General features: G+C 46.9%; 1 protein-coding gene and 1 long non-coding RNA gene across 2 annotated transcripts in view; both read left to right on the top strand.

Annotated features, from left to right (window-relative positions):
- The window catches only part of TRIO (trio Rho guanine nucleotide exchange factor), a 2,940,676-nt gene that overhangs the window by 407,350 nt on the left and 2,513,596 nt on the right, over positions 1-19,730 (top strand).
- Positions 8,158-14,807, top strand: LOC138642327 (uncharacterized). The gene is made up of 3 exons (XR_011314022.1): positions 8,158-9,229; positions 9,309-9,465; positions 9,584-14,807. It is a non-coding gene; the product is annotated as an uncharacterized lncRNA (long non-coding RNA).

Here is a 19,730-nt window from a genome sequence, read left to right as displayed (position 1 = left end):
CACAAGCAGTTTCGGGGGTTAATCTTCCCTCCCTAACTATATCCCTTCTTCTGATGCAGCTGCAGCAACCTGTCCCTATGCTAAGATCAGCAGAAGTAAGATGGCGGTCGGCGTGCACGCCCCTTTATAGCCCCTGTGACGCCACAGAAAGCAAGCCAATCACTATCATGCCATTCTCTAAGATGGTGGGGACCGAGACCTATGTCATCACGCTGCCCACACTCTGCGTCCTCCTTCATTGGATGAAAAATGGCGCTGAAAACATCATACGGAATGCGACTTGACTTTGGCGCGCTGATCGCCGACCTCATGGCCGATCCCACACTAGGATCTGGTCGGGTTTCATGAAACTCGACTTTGCCGAAAGTCGGCGATTTTTCAATTTGTCCGATCCGTTTCACTCAACCCTAGTCACCACAACTGGACGTCACTGCACGACATGCATGTCAGGAGGGTGATAGTATAATGAAGAGTGGAGGCACGGATTTTTTCTAGACACCGCACACCCTGGAGCCCGGAAGATATCATTAACACATACTATATGATTGCCTAAGGGTCACTTCCATCTTTCTGTCCGTCTGTCTTTCTGTCACGGAAATCCCAAGTTGCTGATTGGTCGCGGCAAAACGGCCACGACCAATCAGCGACGTGCACAGTCCAGCGGCAAAATGGGCGCTCCTTACTCCCCGCAGTCAGTGCCTGCTCCATACTCCCCTCCAGTCAACGCTCACACAGGGTTAATAGCAGCATTAACGGACCGCGTTATGCCGTGATGTGTGACCAACTTTTTACTATTGATGCTGCCTATGCAGCATCAATAGTAAAAAGATCTAATGTTAAAAATAATAATAATAAAAAAAAATCATTATATACTCACCTTCTGGATCCTGCCCAGGCCTTTCCCGCTTCTCGCAACGCTCCGGTGACCGGTCCATGCATTGCGGTCTCGCGAGATGATGACGTAGCGGTCTCGTGAGGAGCATCGGTAAATGCCTCGGCTGGATCCGGGCGCCGATGGAAGGTGAGTATATAATTATTTTTTGCTATATACTACGTGGGCTGTGTTAGATACTGCGTGGGCTGTGTTATATACTATATATGTTTTTTTTTAACTATGTGGGCTGTGCTATATACTACGTTGCTTGGCAATATACTACGTGGCTGGGCAATACACTATGTTCCAAATTATTATGCAGATGACATTTTTCTCGGATTTTCCTAAATGGTTGGTGCAAATGACAGTCAGTCTAATAAAAGTCATCACCCGTTAGAGTATACATCGAATTTCATTGAAGAAACCTCCCAATGATAACAGTATAATCTCCAAAATGAATAAAAACTCAAAATGCACTGTTCCAAATTATTAGGCACAGTAGAATTCCTAAACATTTGATATGTTTTAAAGAACTGAAAATGCTCATTTGTGGAATTTGCAGCATTAGGAGGTCACATTCACTGAACAAAAAAGCTATTTAACTCCAAAACATCCTAACAGGCCAAGTTACATGTTAACATAGGACCCCTTCTTTGATATCACCTTCACAATTCTTGCATTCTTGAGTTTTTGGAGAGTTTCTGCTTGTACGTCTTTGCATGAAGTCAGAATTGCTTCCCAGAGCCGCTGTTTTGATGTGAACTGCCTCCCACCCTCATAGATCTTGTGCTGAATGATACTCCAAAGGTTTTCTATACGGTTGAGGTCAGGGGAAAATGGTGGCCACACCATGAGTTTATCTCCTTTTATGCCCATAGCAGCCAATGACTCAGAGGTATTATTTGCAGCATGAGATGGGGCATTGTCATGCATGAAGATGATTTTGCTCCTGAAGGCACGTTTCTGCTTTCAGACCATGGAAGAAAGTTGTCAGTCAGAAACGCTATTTTTTTTTTTTTCTTCAATTTTCTTTTTATTGAAGTTTTAATAATTACAGACAAGTGGAACATCAAGAACTACAAATGAGCATATCAAAGTGCAAAAGAACATGTGACAAGTTAGCGATATAAACTCAGGCCAACTGACACTAATAAGTCCATATACTTTTAAAGAAAATGAGTCTAACAACTCATTCAAAATTGTTAATACTGGAGTAACTTTATAGATTTAGAGGGATGAGAAGGTATAAGGGGGAACAGAGAGAGATAGAGGTAAGATAGGGGGGGGAGGAGGTGGGGGGGTTGGATTAGGATGACACCTTGAGGATTGAATGGTTTATTATGCTATTGCAAAGTAAAAAGTATTTTGGGTTCTGAATTGGATCCATGAATTCCAAGTGTTATAGAGCTTATCAGTGGTATGATTCACTCTTGCAGCTAATTCTTCTATGTGGAACAATTGCTCAATTTTGAAGTAAAGCTTGCTGGAGGTGGGTATGTTCTTAGTATTCCAATATGACGGAATTAAAGATTTCCCAGCCGCTATAATGAATTGAGCCATTTTGGGTCAGAAACGCTATTTACTTTACAGAGGTCATTTTCACATCTTCAGGAACCTTAAAGGGCCTCACCAGCTGTTTCTCCATGATTCCGGCCCAAAACATGATTTCTCTACCTCCTTGCTGACGTCGCAGCCTTGTTGCGACATGGTGGCCATTCACCAACCATCCACTACTCCATCCATCTGGACCATCCAGGGTTGCTCGACACTAATCAAGTAAACAAGACTGTTTGGAGTCTTCAAGTATGTCTGGGCCCTCTGCAACCGTTTCTGCTTGTGGACACTGTTTAGGGGTGGCCGAATAGTAGGTTTATGCACCACAGCAAGCCTTTGAAGGTTCCTACACCTTGAGGTTCGAGGGACTCCAGAGGCACCAGCAGCTTAAAATAACTGTTTGCTGCTTTGTAATGGTATTTTGGCAGCTGCTCTCTTAATCCAATGAATTTGTCTGGCAGAAACCTTCCTCATTATGCCTTTATCTGCATGAACTCTGTCTGTGCTCTGTTTCAGTAACAAATCTCTTCACAGTATGATGATCGCAAAGTTTTTGTGAAATATCTAATTTTTTCATACGTTGTCTAAGGCATTGCACTATTTAACCCTTTTCAGCAGCAGAGAGATCCTTTTTATTTCTCATATTGCTTGAAACCTTTGGCCTGCTTAATAATGTGGAACATCATTTAAGTAGTTTTCCTTTAATTAAAATCACCTAGCAAACTAATTATCACATGTGTTTAAGATTGATTTCAGTATCTATTGAGCCCTGAGACACAATACCATCCACAAGTTTATTTGAAAAACAAAACCATTAAATCTTTATGACCCTTAAATCCAATTTGCATAATAATTTGGAACACAATGTATACTACATCGCTGGGCAATATACTACGTGGCTGGGCAATATACTACGTGGCCTGTGCTATATATTACGTGGGCTGTGCTATATACTATGTGGGCTGTGCTATATACTATGTGGGCTGTGCTATATACTATGTGGCTGTGCTATATACTACGTGGCTGTGCTATATACTACATGGGCTGTGTTATATACTATATGGGCTGTGCTATATACTACGTGGGCTGTGCTATATACTACATGGGCTGTGCTACTTACTTCGTGGCTGTGCTATAAACTACATGGGCTGTGTTATATATTACGTGGGCTGTGCTATATACTATGTGGCTGGGCAATATAATACGTGGCTGTGTTATATACTGCATGGGCTGTGTTATATACTATGTGGCTGTGCTATATACTATGTGGCTGGGCAATATACTACGTGGGCTGTGCTACTTACTATGTGGCTGTACTATATACTACATGGGCTGTGTTATATACTACGTGGGCTGTGCTATACTACTACGTGGGCTGTGCTATATACTATGTGGCTGGACAATATACTATGTGGCTGTGTTATATACTACGTGGGCTGTGTTATATACTATGTGGGCTGTGTTATATACTATGTGGCTGTGTTATATACTACGTGGGCTGTTATATACTACGTGGGCTGTGTTATATACTACGTAGACTGTGTTATATACTACGTTGGCTGTGTTGTACTCTACTTGGCTGTGCTATATTTCTCTGCTGTATCTGTGCATCATGAATTGTGGTATGTGTTAAAGAGGGGGCCCACTGAGACTCTTTCGCCTGGGACCCTCAAAAACCTGGAGCCAGCCCTGGCCTCACTGATTGGTGACGCCCAGCTGCGAACAATCAGCGACAGTCGCAGTCCGCCCACGAATTGGCGCGGAATTTGAACCACGCTTCGCTAATTGGTCGCAGCCGGCAGTATCCTGTGTAATGAAATAAAAGCCTATTTCTCCACATCTAGAGAGCAACTACATACGCCAAGGGATGACAGATTTCCTTTAACCCCTTTCTGCCATCGGGCGGAATAGTACATCCAATGGCAGTACCCCCGCTTTGATGCGGGCTTCGGCGGTGAGCCCGCATCAAAGCCGGGACATGTCAGCTATTTTGAACAGCTGACATGTCCCCGCAATAGGTGCGATCCACCCGCACCTATTAACTAGTTAAATGCCGCTGTCAAACTCTGACAGCGGCATTTAACACGTGCTTGCGACCATCGGGATGGAAATACGCGCACAGCTGACCCCCATCACGTGATTGGGGGTCAGTGGTGCATCGGCATGACAACCAGAGGTCTCCTTGAGACCTCTGTGGTTGTTGATGCTGAATTGCTATGAAGGCCACCTGGTGGTCTGGGTCTGTTTTTTGACGGATCCGTTGAAGCTGCTGCTGCCGGAACTTAAAGGAACAAAAAGAGATAGAGATTTTTTTCCCCTGAATGGAAAAATAGGTTAAATTAAGGCCCCTTCACATTAAGCGACGCTGCAGCGATACCGACAACGATCCGGATCGCTGCAGCGTCGCTGTTTGGTCGCTGGAGAGCTGTCACACAGACAGCTCTCCAGCGACCAACGATGCCGGTAACCAGGGTAAACATCGGGTAACTAAGCGCAGGGCACTCCTCCTGTACTGGCTGTGAGCACAGCGGCCGGAAAGCAGAGCGGTGACGTCACCGCTCTGCTTTCCGGCTGACCGACGCTCACAGCCAGTGCAGGAGGAGTGCAGAGCACAGCGCTGGAGGACAGACAGCGTTAGGTAAGTATGTAGTGTTTGTTTTTTTTACTTTTAGGATGGTAACCAGGGTAAACATCGGGTTACTAAGCGCGGCCCTGCGCTTAGTTACCCGATGTTTACCCTGGTTACCAGTGAAGACATCGCTGGATCGGTGTCACACACGCCGATCCAGCGATGTCCACGGGAGATCCAGCGACGAAATAAAGTTCTGGACTTTCTTCAGCGACCAACGATCTCCCAGCAGGGGCCTGATCGTTGGTCGCTGTCACACATAACGATTTTATTAACGATATCGTTGCTACGTCACAAAAAGCAACGATATCGTTAACAATATCGTTATGTGTGAAGGTACCTTTACAGGAAGAAATTCTTCCAGGCATGCTCAGTTTCAAAAAAACAGAATGCGTCACTGGATTCCGTCTTTTGATGGACAGCGATGGATCCTGTGTCCATAGGCTTCGTCGCTGTGCGATTTTTCAACATACACAAAAAACATTACTATGTCCGTTGTCTCCGGGCGGCGGACACAGAATTAACGACGGATCTGTTGAACAGATCTGTTTTTTTCACAAAACAATGGATTTGGACGGAATAAAAAGGACTGAAGTGTGAAAGAAACCTTAGATAAAAAAGAACCTAGACATGTTTGGTGTCTATGAACTCATAATGACTTGAAGAATCATAATGGCAGGTCAGTTTTAGCATTTAGCAAAAAAGCCAAACAAAAACAAGTGTGGGATTGCACTTTTTTGCAATTTCACCGCACTTTGAATTTTTTTCCCGTTTTCTAGTACTACTCATCCCGCAAACAATAAGCCTTCACATGGCCATATTGACATAAAAATAAAAAAGCTGTAGCTCTGGGAACGAGGGGACTGAAAAACGAAAACGCAAAATCAAAAAAACTCCAGGGTTTAAGGGGTTAATAATGAGGAAGTGCAAATATTAAGTAGTCTATCAATAGTTTGGTATGGTTATTTATTTTCAGAGTATTCTTGATTCCATGGTGCTGTACATGTAAAAATGGGGTTACATACAAATCTACTATATAATTGTCTAAGGGTCACTTCCGTCTTTCTGTCTGTCTGTCTGTCACGGAAATCCCAAGTCGCTGATTGGTCGCAGCCGGCTGGCCGTGACCAATCAGCGACGGGCACAGTCCGGACGCGAAATGGCCGCTCCTTACTCCCCTGCACTCAGTGCCCCCTCCATACTCTCCCCCAGTCAGTGCCCGCCACCCACATAGAGCTGTAGCAGTCCATTAAACTGACAGCGTTACACCGCGGCATAACATGGTGTAACGCAGTCTGTTAACGCTGCTATTAACCCTATGTGACAAACTTTTTACTATTGATGCTGCCTATGCAGCATCAATAGTAAAAAGATCTAATGTTAAAAATAATGAAAAAAATAAAAAATCGTGATATTCTCACCTTCTGGCGCTGTTCCCGTTCCTCGCGACGCACCGGGCCATGCATTGCGGTCTCGCGAGATGATGACGTAGCTCTCTCGCGAGAGCTCTACGTCATCATCTCGTGAGACCGCAATGCATTCTTGGGACCGGAGCATCGCGAGGAGCATCGCTAAACGGCTCGCCTGGATCTGGGGGCCGCCGGAGGGTGAGTATATAACTATTTTTTATTTTATTTTTTCAAAAGGGATATGGTGCCCACACTGTTATATAGTACTTGGGCTGCGTTATATACTATGTGGGCTGTGCTATATATTACGTGGGCAGTGTTATATACTACGTGGGCAGTGTTATATACTGCGTGGGCTGTGTTATATACTACGTGGCCGTGCTATATACTACGTGTCTCCTATATACTACATGGCTCTGTTATATACACTACGTGGCTGCTATATATTACGTGGGCTGTGTTATATACAACGTGGCTGTGTTATATACTACGTGGCTGCTATATACTACATGGCTGTGCTATATACTACGTGTCTCCCATATACTACATGGCTGTGTTATATACACTACGTGGCTGCTATATACTACGTGGGCTGTGTTATATAGTACGTGGCTGCTATATACTACGTGGCTGTCTGTGTTACGTGGGCTGTGCTATATACTATGTGGCTACTATATGGATACATATTCTAGAATACCCGATGCGTTAGAATCGGGCCACCATCTAGTTGCAATTATAAAATTACAATTAACAAAATAACAATACCAAACTGGTACAGTGGGGAGAGGGTCTTGCGATTGCGGACTTACATTTTACAGGGTATTGGCAAAGGAGACAGTAGGTTGGGTGTGTTGCAGGAACTCCTGTGGTGGTGAGGTGGTAACGGGGGGTATTTGAAAGCTGTAAGTTTCTGGAATAGATGGATTTTTAAAGTTCTGTCTGAAAGTTCTGAATGTGTTGTCCGAATTCTAGAGGACAGGAACATATGAGTGAGTGAAAAGAGAAATATGTCTTGGGACGATCAGAGAATATGTCTGTAAATATATTGAGAGATTAGTTTGGAGATGCATGGAGGAGACAGATTATGGACAGTCTGGTCAATGTTAGTAGTTTGAACTGGATTAGTTGGGGAATTATAAGCCAATAAAGGGATTTGTAGAGGGGAGAATAGGAGGAGATGCAGAGTCGGTTGTCGGTCACTGGTTACAGTCCCTGCTCACTAAGCACTGAGCTGTGACTGAATCTGCGCTGACCCATCTTTATGAATGAAAACCAGATGCTGCTAGGAGAAATGTATTTAATTTCTCAGTGTGGGCGCCGGGCAGCTACACAATGCTATTCACCTGCTGATTTAGGCTACTTTCACACATCAGGTTTTTTAATTCCGGCTGTTTACGGCTCTTTAGAGAAAAACCGGAACCAGTAAAAAAAAAAACGAAACCGTTTTTTCTTCATTGACTTGTATTAGAGCCAGATGGCCCAGCGTTCCTTCTGGTTTTTTCCAGATCCGGCTTAAATTCCGATTCCGGTGTCTGGAAAAAACATCAACTGTAACGTTTTTTGTCTGCGGCGAAAAAGCCGGAAGGGCTGGATCCGGCCTTTCCGGCTTTTCACTACAATGCATGTCTATGGACGCCGGATCCGGAAAAAGGCAGATCCGGCTTTTTAAACTGAGCATGCTCAGAACCTATTGGCCTGCCCCCAGGACACATATATAAAACAATGCCATTGAGACCCTCACTCTTTTCCAGCCATGCTGCCAGCCAGAGAGCCTGCCAGAGAGCGGAGCCAAACCTGCCAGAAAAACGAGCCAAACCTGCCAGAGAGCGGAGCCAAACCTGCCAGAAAGCGGAGCCAAACCTGACAGAGAGCAGAGCCAAGCCATGTCTTCTTCTGGGAGCCCTCCCTCCCGTTGGCAGCACACTGAGGTAAATATATATGCTTTTTAAAATAATTTTACTCTCTCGCTCTCTCTCCCTCTCTCTTTGTATGTGTGTCTGAATGTATGTATGTATGTGTGTCTGTATGTGTGTGTTTATATATTAATGTAATTCGCCATCTTTCTTTTTTGTAGGAAGCTGCTGCCGCAGCACAAGAGGTGCTCCCAGAAGAAGAGCGAAGGGGTGGAGAAATACCTGGAGCGGGACCACAATTGGTATGTTTCTTTCATTTATCGCAGAACCACAACCTCACACTACACCAACACATAACAACATAAGATACGGTACTTACAGAAAGAACGCAGCACAGATCATATCCAAACTGACCATTTCAGACATCCCACAACACATACAAAATGATCATTATAGATATCACACAGCACACCACACATAAAAACGCTACATACAAGCATGTAATTTTTATATTATTTTTCTTCTAGAGTTCGGATTCTGGTGCTCGATCCAGAGGTCCTCCCAGTGGCTCCCAGGGTCGTCGGCGTCAGAGTCAGGGCGGCCGTCATCGTGTAAGGATATATGTAATTTTTTTTTTTTTTTGTAGATTTTTCTTCATGTTTACAATCTAATTTTATTTTTTTTCCTTTTTTACAAGCAGCTTCACAGTGTGCTCCTGATTCGGACGGTGAGGAGGTCGGACTCGATATTGACCTTCTCATCAAGCTGATCCGAGACAGGGAGCCGCTGTCAAACATATGTGACCGCCGCCATGCTGATGTCATCGTGACCAGTCAACTCTGGGAGCAAGTCTGCCAAGAGCTTATAGAGAAGTGGGAGTACCTCGATGTTCGGGCCCAGAATCAAGAACGTAAGTATACTCAGTTCAGTTTTCTTGATGCATTCTAAGTATTGTTTCTAACCAATTTGTGTTTCTCCTTTTTTAACAGGGAAGAGGATTGTGAAACGGTGGCGGTCGATCAGGGATCGCTTTAAGAAGTAGCTCAACCATGAGATGAGGGCCCCGAGTGGTTCTGGAGGACGCAGGAGCAGATACAAGTATGCCGAAGCCCTGTCGTTCCTCAGGACAACGATGGTGACCTGAAAGTAAATATTACCCACCATATGTAATAACCAATGTTTAACATGTGTAAACCTCTTTTGCTCTTTCAGCCAGGGCCATGCAATATCAGTATATTAATCGTTTTTCTCTTTTGTTCCACAGCACCGTCGGGAGCACTCGGGAGCCTGCAGCAGAGTTAAACCCTTCTGGGGCGATCCCTCAGGAGGCCGCCACCGAGGGACAGTTCAACAGTCCCGGCCCCTCTGCACCTTCCCACTCTGCACCTTCCCACTCTGCACCTTCCCAGCCTTCCCACACATCGGATCCCTCTGTCCCATCCACGAGCGCTGGAGCATCCTGGCCGGTTCCATTGCATGTATCTGCTGGTGAGGATATAGTGTTTCCTGTACCCCACCCCTCTGCTGCTGCCACCTCTAGTACACCTGTAGCTTCGGGGCGACAGCAGCAGAGGGGTCAGGTACAGAGCTATGCGCCCGAGTTCTTATACCTGAACGCGTCCTTTCAGAACTGTCTCAAAGTTTTGTCCGAGCAAATGGCTGCAGGTTTCAATTTAATAAATAAAAGTATACTCGAGTTGCATATACTTCTGTTATCGATGCGTTCAAAGGCAAGGCAGTCACCGAACAACACTTTTTTCCAGTCAGTACTCGAGCAAATGGAGACGCTATCTGCTTCTCAGCAGATGCAAGTAATGGAATCCTGCCAGCAGGGCCGTATTTAGAGTTTCTGCTGCCCTAGGCACTTTTAGTGCTGCCTCCCCCTTTGGTGAGTATGACACTATCGGCAGTGACTTTGCCATAAATCGCTGGTGTGAAAGTAGCCTTTTGCAGCAGATCCGGCAGTTTTTCCACATCTGCCGTGTAACGGATCACTTACGGCAACACTGCGTTCGGCCTCATTCATTCCCTATGGGACTTGCGGACATGTGCGGCACTTGCGGTTTTGCCGCGATCCGGCAAATGCGGTTTTTGCAGCAATGGAAAAAAACACTGCTAGCAGTGTTTTTTGTATCACCGCAAGTGCAAAACCGCACATGTCCGCAAGTAGCCATCACTACCTGGCCCTGCACCTTGCTAACTCATCCCTAACCATCCCTCTGACCTAAAACTACAGTATAAAGCTTTAGAAAAACAATGTATTAACTGAGGCTCCAGGCTACGGCATAGACTATGATGGGCAGTCTCCGGGCCTCCATTCTCTCTGTGCACACCCTCAGTCCCTGCCTCACTGCCTGTGCACAGACCTCTCTCCACTGGACCCGGTAATCACCAATCGCAGTAGCATACCGGCAGAGGTATATTTAGGTTTTCTGGCACCAGGGGCAAGAATTCATTTTGATGCCCCCCCTCCGCCAGGACATATGCGATGTCATGTGCCCACGAGCTCCTCTCCCTAATGCTCTCAATGTTCAGTGAAAAACTGACAGAAGCAGAAGAGAAGCTCGTTGGCACAGGATCATGAGTATGAAAATCGCATATGAGTGACGTGTCCATCTGATGACTACTGGAAGCTGCAGAGCTGAATCCTGACATCGCACGCTACTGAATTCTCACAACTAATGCACTGCACACTTTTAGGATTCTCCCTGGCCAGTGGACAGTCATGTCAGCACAAGCATGTGATTTGTATACTTCTGACCACATTCCGACTAGACGTGCCCGGCCTCGCTCAGTTAATTTTTATTGACGGAAGCCACACATGTCTAGTCAGCATGTGACCGCTTGTATGTAAATCCCCAGCATGAGAGAATTCTGACAGCGTATAGTGCGCACTGTGAGAAGTCAGAAGTCTGCAGTCACAGAGAATGACTGCAGACTCATCACAAACCTGGACAACCCCTTTAATGCTCCTAGCATAAATAATAAAAAGCATTGCTCCCCCATCCTCCTCCCCTGCGTGCATGGCTCCCCCTCTATCCTCCCACCCTGCGTGCATGGCTCCCCCATTCTCCTCCCCTGCGTGCATGGCTCCCCCATACTCCCCTGCGTGCATGGCTCCCCCATCTTCCCACCCTTCGTGCATGGCTCCCCCATCCTTTTCCCCTGCGTTCATGGCTCCCCCATCCTCTTCCCCTGCGTGCATGGCTCCTCTATCCTCCCACCTTGCGTGCATGGCTCCCCCATCCTCCTCCACTGCGTGCATGGCTCCCCCATCCTCCCCTGCGTGCATAGCTCCCCCATCTTCCCACCCTGCGTGCATGGCTCCTCCATCCTCTCACCCTGTGTGCATGGCTCCCCCATCCTCCTCCCCTGTGTGCATGGCTCCCCATCCTCCCACCCTGCGTGCATGGCTCCCCCATCCTCCTCCCCTGCGTGCATGGCTCCGCCATCCTCCTCCCCTGCGTGCATGGCTCCTCTATCCTCCCACCCTGCGTGCATGGCTCCCCAATCCTCCTCCCCTGCGTGCATGGCTCCCCCATCCTCCCCTGTGTGCATGGCTCCCCCATTTTCCCACCCTGCGTGCATGGCTCCCCCATCTTCCCACCCTGCGTGCATAGCTCCCCCCTCCTTCCTCCCCTGCGTGCATGGCTCCTCTATCCTCCCCTGCGTGCATGGCTCCCCCATCCTTCCCTGCGTGCATAGCTCCCCCATCTTCCCACCCTGCGTGCATGGCTCCTCCATCCTCTCACCCTGTGTGCATGGCTCCCCCATCCTCCTCCCCTGTGTGCATGGCTCCCCATCCTCCCACCCTGCGTGCATGGCTCCCCCATCCTCCTCCCCTGCGTGCATGGCTCCGCCATCCTCCTCCCCTGCGTGCATGGCTCCTCTATCCTCCCACCCTGCGTGCATGGCTCCCCAATCCTCCTCCCCTGCGTGCATGGCTCCCCCATCCTCCCCTGTGTGCATGGCTCCCCCATTTTCCCACCCTGCGTGCATGGCTCCCCCATCTTCCCACCCTGCGTGCATAGCTCCCCCCTCCTTCCTCCCCTGCGTGCATGGCTCCTCTATCGTCCCCTGCGTGCATGGCTCCCCCATCCTTCCCTGCGTGCATGGCTCCTCCATCCTCTCACCCTGTGTGCATGGCTCCCCCATCCTCCTCCCCTGCGTGCATGGCTCCTCTATCCTCCCACCCTGCGTGCATGGCTCCCCCATCCTCCCCTGCGTACATGGCTCCTCTATCCTCCCACCCTGCGTACACGGCTCCTCCATCCTCCTCCCCTGTGTGCACGGCTCCCCCATCCTCCTCGCCTGCGTGCACGGCTCCTCTATCCTCCCACCCTGTGTGCATGGCTCCCCCATCCTCCTTCCCTGCGTGCATGGCTCCTCTGTCCTCCTACCCTGCGTGCATGGCTCCCCCATCCTCCTCCCCTGTCATACTCACCTCTCACCGCGCAGAACTTCCCGGCATCTGTGCAGCGTCTTCCTTTCTGTATGAGCGGTCACGTGTTACCGCTTATTAAGGTGATGACTATGCGCATATTCATCACCTTATTGAGCGATACCACGTGACAGCTGAAGACAGGATGTGCTGCCGGCGCTGAGACGGAGTTGCAGCCACCCTGCGTTCATGGCTCTCCCATTCTCCCCTGCGTGCATGGCTCCTCTATCCTCCCACCCTGCGTGCATGGCTCCCCCATCCTCCTCCCCTGCGTGTATGGCTCCTTTATCCTCCCACCCTTCGTGCACGGCTCACCCATCCTCCTCCCCTGCGTGCATGGCTCCTGTAACCTCCCACCCTGCGTGCACGGCTCCCCCATCCTCCCACCCTGCGTGCACGGCTCCTCCATCCTCCTCCCCTGCGTGCACGGCTCCCCCATCCTCCCCTGTCATACTCACCTCTCACCGCGCAGAACTTCCCAGCATCTGTGCAGCGTCCTCCTTCCTGTATGAGCGGTCACGTGGTACCGCTCATTAAGGTGATGAATATGCACATATTCATCACCTTAATGTGTGGCACCACGTGACCGCAGAAGACAGGACGCGCTGCCGACGCTGAGATGGAGCTGCAGCCTCCGCTGGAGGAGGGTGAGTATGACGTCTTCAGGGAGGAGGGGGGACGGGCACTCGACCCCGGACTTTAATAAAAAAAATAAAAGAAAAAACCTAGCTCAAGTGCACCCCCCCCCCCCCCCACACGAATCCTGGCACCTTAGGCACGTGCCCTCAAGTGCCTAGTGGCAAATACGGCCCTGCCTGCCAGTCTACTCTAGCGCTCATTGCCTCAAAAGCCGAGACTCTTGCCACCCTTCCTCCACTGTCCATCACTACAGGCACTACCATCCTCCTGACCCGTACCACCAATCTGCCCGTGCCCCATCCCACCAACCTCACTATCACCCACATGGTGGGTGCCCCGTCCCACCAGCCACAACACTACCAGCGTTCCTGTGCCCCGTCCCACCAGCCAGACTACCAGTGTCCTGCCCGTGCCCCTTCCCACCATTCTGACCAATATGATGATCCCGACCCATACTACTTCCCATCTACTTCATCCGCGCCTCCTCTCCCTGCCAACTATCAACAGCCTCTTTCACCTCCTTCCCCACCCTCTTCTCCACCTATCACTGCTTCTCCCTCCCAATCCTCCCAAAACATCACCTACACCCCTCCATCCTACCAAATTCCTAACCCCAATCCCACTTTCCTGTCCACCCGCTCAATTGCCTTCTCCACCCCTTCACCACTACCTATTGATCCTTCCCCACCACCAACACATTCCTCTCTCCACACTCCCACTGTCGAAGTGTCTCTATCTGACAGCCCCTCCAGCACCATCTCCACCCCGACTTATTCCAACCTTTAGGGTTTTTTTTGGTGTTTTTGTTGTGTTAAAAAATGTTTAATAAAATTGTGCTGTTTACAGCCATTTTGTATTTTCTTTATAAGGTATAGATAACACTTGGGTACAACAAGGTTTGTTGGTTTAGAGATAAAATAATTTGGGTACAACCCAAACAGGTATACAACTTTCGTAAAAGGTAAAATCAAACCGGTACACAACTTGGGTAAAAGGTTAAATACTTTGGGTACAACCCAAACAGGTATACAACTTGGGTTAAAGGTAAAATCAAACAGGTACACAACTTGGGTAAAAGGTTAAATACTTTGGGTACAACCCAAACAGGTACACAACTTGGATAAAAGGTAAAATCAAACAGGTACACAACTTGGGTAAAAGGTTAAAAACTTGTTACTAGGTTCAAGACAAATTGTTCACACTCTCTCATCCTGCCAGTCTATTCTTCCTTCGGGTGAAATAAAATATTCTGCGAATTAATCACGAATTCGGGAAACAGTCGCAGAACTTCTATACGTTATGTTGTTATAATCAGCCAAGGTGGTTTCTTCTGAGTGGTCCTCAATGGAAACCTGTTCCTTGGATATCACATAATTGTGCAGGACAACAGACGTTTTCACTACCTCATCCACAGTGTCTGTCTTCAAGTTAATAGATGTCAGGCCGGAGTCACACATGCGAGAATCACGTCCGTGTCTCGCATGTGAAAACCAAGCTCTGGCGCTGGCACTTCGGAGCGGAGCGTGCGGCTCCATGTGTTGCTATGCGGCCGCACGCTCCGCTCCGAAGTGCCGGCGCCAGAGCTTGCTTTTCACATGCGAGACACGGATGTGTTTCTCGCATGTGTGACTCCGGCCTCAGTAGAACTCTCCATTTGGCGGGTAAGATCCCAAACGCACACTCCACCATTCTCTGTGCACGTGTCATTCTGTTAATCCACGACTGGAGTAGGGTTTCAAAAGATGTTCTGAAAGCTGGAAGGCTTCATCCCCAACACAAACAAAAGGCATTTGTGGCTCAGAGGTTTGAGGCAGTGGTCTTGGAGGGGGGAATTGAAAGGTTTTTCCATACAAATGCCGCCCCATTGCAGACAGTTTGAAAACTTGTGAATCATTTGAGCGGCCAACCGCCCCAATATCCACCGCTATCGGTGATGGCCATCAGCACAATGGAAAAGTACTTTTTATAGTTAAAATATTCGGATCCAGAACCAGCCGGTTTCACGATACGGATATGTTTCCCATCCACCGCACCCAAGGAATTGGGAAACTGACACACTTCCTGGAATTTGTTTGCTACTTTCAACCAAGTCTGCATTGTGGGATGTGGAATAAAATCATCGTGCAAAGAGTCCCACAGTGCACGGCAAGTGTGCTTAACAATTACAGAGATGGTTGAAATTCCCAGTCTGAACTGGAAATGTAGTGACAAAAGGGATTCTCCAGTAGCAAGGAATCTGTGATCCAAAGGAAAGCAGAAATTACTACAAATTCAAAATATCAATCGATGAAAGTGCGCTACAAGAGTACATAAAAAAGAATGCTTACCGAAGAGTGACCATCAGACGCTCAGCCGGTGTAATAGGGAATTTGCAATATGTATCACTCCTTCTTATTAGATGTTCAATTCCATCCACCAATACATCAAAGTTCTCCGCCTTCATCCGCACATAGCTGAAAAACTTCTCTGGCTCTCCTCGTAGCTCCATGTGTAAAGTAGAAAAGACTCCTCGCGTCATTCTCTGTGCCGTGATGGGGTGGATCCACAAACGTCGTCGGCGCAGACGCATGATGCGCTGTCTCTCTCGCTTCTTTTCAAGAACAATAGCTTTTAATCTATTCGCCTCCACAATGAAATCCATGTTCTGCAGAATCTTCGCAATAATGGCGTCCATCTTGCTCTGTATCTACTCCTCTCCAACTTGTCACTGATGTGCTGTATGAACATTGTATATATAGTATTCAGGGGGCCAATCACATTTTTAGCCTGTCAGGGGGCGTTTTTAAAAACCGGAATCCGTCAAAAACCGGATGGAAAACCAGACGAAACGGATGCCAACCGGATGGGACGGATCCGGTTTCTCGCCGGATCTGGACATCTGATCCGGCTGAAAACCGGATCCGTCCCATCCGGTGTTCACAAAATAAGCCGGATCCGGCGCTGCGGCGCCAGAATCGGCATGCGACGAAAAACCTGATGTGTGAAAGTAGCCCAACACCATATCTTCAGGTTAATAGCATCTTTTTAAATGACAGGATCACTTTAAGATTTTTTAAAAAACAAACACGCATCTTCAGTGACCCTTTCATGATAGACATGGCGCCGCATGAAATCGATCGCGCCTGCCCACTAGCAGAGCAGGCGTGGGCATCAGCCATATTTCATAGCGGAAACCGTGTAGTAACGCTCTCGATCGTTGTTAGCATCAATTGTGGGTGTTTAACTCCTCTGATTCCGCTGTCAATAGCGACATCAATCGGTTTACAGAGGGAGGAAGCTCTGTGATCAGACCATAGAAAATCGAAGCCCAGCCTGAGACAAAGTAAAAAAAAAAAAAAGTTAAATAAACTTGTAAGGCCGGCGTCACACACAGCGTAAAACAATACGGTCCGTATATTACGGCCGTAATACGCTGAAAAGTCCCGAAAAAAGTGGTCCGTAGCTCCTCCGTAGGCAGGGTGTGTCAGCGTTTTTTGCGCATGGCATCCTCCGTATGCAATCCGTATGGCATCCGTACTGCGTGGTTTTCTCGCAGGCTAGCAAAACCAACATACCGCTATAGAAGTGATCCATGTGTCCCAAAAAGAAAAGAAAATATATATATACTGTCTATATATATATATATATATATATATATATATATATATATATATGTCAGTAGACACATATATTAGAGAGAAAAGCCGGTAATTCAGAGCGGTGTACAGTAAAATCACACTGACAGCTTACAGTAGAATAGGTAGAATAAATGTGTACACATAGAATAGGTATATATACAGGTCCTTCTCAAAAAATTAGCATATAGTGTTAAATTTCATTATTTACCATAATGTAATGATTACAATTAAACTTTCATATATTATAGATTCATTATCCACCAACTGAAATTTGTCAGGTCTTTTATTGTTTTAATACTGATGATTTTGGCATACAACTCCTGATAACCCAAAAAACCTGTCTCAATAAATTAGCATATTTCACCCATCCAATCAAATAAAAGTGTTTTTTAATAACAAACAAAAAAACCATCAAATAATAATGTTCAGTTATGCACTCAATACTTGGTCGGGAATCCTTTGGCAGAAATGACTGCTTCAATGCGGCGTGGCATGGAGGCAATCAGCCTGTGACACTGCTGAGATGTTATGGAGGCCCAGGATGCTTCAATAGCGGCCTTAAGCTCAACCAGAGTGTTGGGTCTTGCGTCTCTCAACTTTCTCTTCACAATATCCCACAGATTCTCTATGGGGTTCAGGTCAGGAGAGTTGGCAGGCCAATTGAGCATAGTAATACCATGGTCAGTAAACCATTTACCAGTGGTTTTGGCACTGTGAGCAGGTGCCAGGTCGTGCTGAAAAAATGAAATCTTCATCACCATAAAGCATTGACCCTGTCCTTGATGAAACACAGTGGACCAACACCAGCAGCTGACATGGCACCCCACACCATCACTGACTGTGGGTACTTGACACTGGACTTCAGGCATTTTGGCATTTCCTTCTCCCCAGTCTTCCTCCAGACTCTGGCACCTTGATTTCCGAATGACATGCAAAATTTGCTTTCATCAGAAAAAAGTACTTGGGACCACTTAGCAACAGTCCAGTGCTGCTTCTCTGTAGCCCAGGTCAGGCGCTTCTGCCGCTGTTTATGGTTCAAAAGTGGCTTTACCTGGGGAATGCGGCACCTGTAGCCCATTTCCTGCACACGCCTGTGCACGGTGGCTCTGGATGTTTCCACACCAGACTCAGTCCACTGCTTCCTTAGGTTCCCCAAGGTCTGGAATCGGTCCTTCTCCACAATCTTCCTCAGGGTCCGGTCTCCTCTTCTCGTTGTACAGCGTTTTCTGCCACATTGTTTCCTTCCAACAGACTTACCATTGAGGTGCCTTGATACAGCACTCTGGGAACAGCCTATTTGTTGAGAAATTTCTTTCTGGGTCTTACCCTCTTGCTTGAGGGTGTCAATGATGGCCTTCTTGACATCTGTCAGGTCGCTAGTCTTACCCATGATGGGGGTTTTGAGTAATGAACCCGGCAGGGAGTTTATATAAGCCTCAGGTATCTTTTGCATGTGTTTAGAGTTAATTAGTTGATTCAGAAGATTAGGGTAATAGGTCGTTTAGAGAACCTTTTCTTGATATGCTAATTTATTGAGACAGGTTTTTTGGGTTATCAGGAGTTGTATGCCAAAATCATCAGTATTAAAACAATAAAAGACCTGACAAATTTCAGTTGGTTGATAATGAATCTATAATATATGAAAGTTTAATTGTAATCATTACATTATGGTAAATAATGAAATTTAACACTATATGCTAATTTTTTGAGAAGGACCTGTATATATATATATGTCAGTGAGACACATATATGTATATATATTAATATTTATTCCAGCGCTAGACAGCTTGAAAGCCGGTAATTCAATTACCGACTTTTTCCTTCTCCTTCCTAAAACCCGACATGATTTGAGACATGGTTTACATACAGTAAACCATGTCTTCTCTCCATTTTTTTGGCAGATTCCACACTACTAATGTCAGTAGTGTGTATCTGCAAAATTTGGCCGTTCTAGCTCTTAAAATAAAGGGTTAAATGGCGGAAAAAATTGGCGTGGGCTCCCGCGCAATTTTCTCCGCCAGAGTAGTAAAGCCAGTGACTGAGGGCAGATATTAATAGCCTGGAGAGGGTCCATGGTTATTGGCCCCCCCCTGGCTAAAAATATCTGCCCCCAGCCACCCCAGAAAAGGCACATCTGGAAGATGCGCCTATTCTGGCACTTGGCCACTCTCTTCCCATTCCCGTGTAGCGGTGGGATATGGGGTAATGAAGGGTTAATGCCACCTTGCTATTGTAAGGTGACATTAAGCCTAATTAATAATGGAGAGGCGTCAATTATGACACCTATCCATTATTAATCCAATACTAGTAAAGGGTTAAATAAAACACAAACACATTATTTAAAATTATTTTAATGAAATAAAAACAATGGTTGTTGCAGTATTTTATTCAACGCCCAATCCAGTCACTGAAGACCCTCGTTCTGTGAGTAAAAAAACATAATAAACCAACAATATACTTACCCTCCGCAGATCTGTAACGTCCAACGATGTAAATCCTTCTGAAGGGGTTAAAACATTTTGCAGCAAGGAGCTGTGCTAATGCACGCTGCTCCTCGCTGCAAAACCCCAGGGAATGAGGCTAAAAATAGATCAATGATCTATATTTAGCATCATTTGCGGTGAGGCGCCCTCTGCTGGCTGTTCATAGATCGTGGGAAATTACCTAGAAAGCCAGGGAGCTTTACGATTTACATCGTTGGACGTTACAGATCT

Source organism: Ranitomeya imitator, chromosome 6, assembly GCF_032444005.1.
Source record: "Ranitomeya imitator isolate aRanImi1 chromosome 6, aRanImi1.pri, whole genome shotgun sequence".
NCBI classification, from domain to species: Eukaryota; Metazoa; Chordata; class Amphibia; order Anura; family Dendrobatidae; genus Ranitomeya; species Ranitomeya imitator.
The sequence above is the reverse complement of the archived record's forward strand: the minus strand, read 5'-3'. Positions and strand labels throughout refer to the sequence as shown.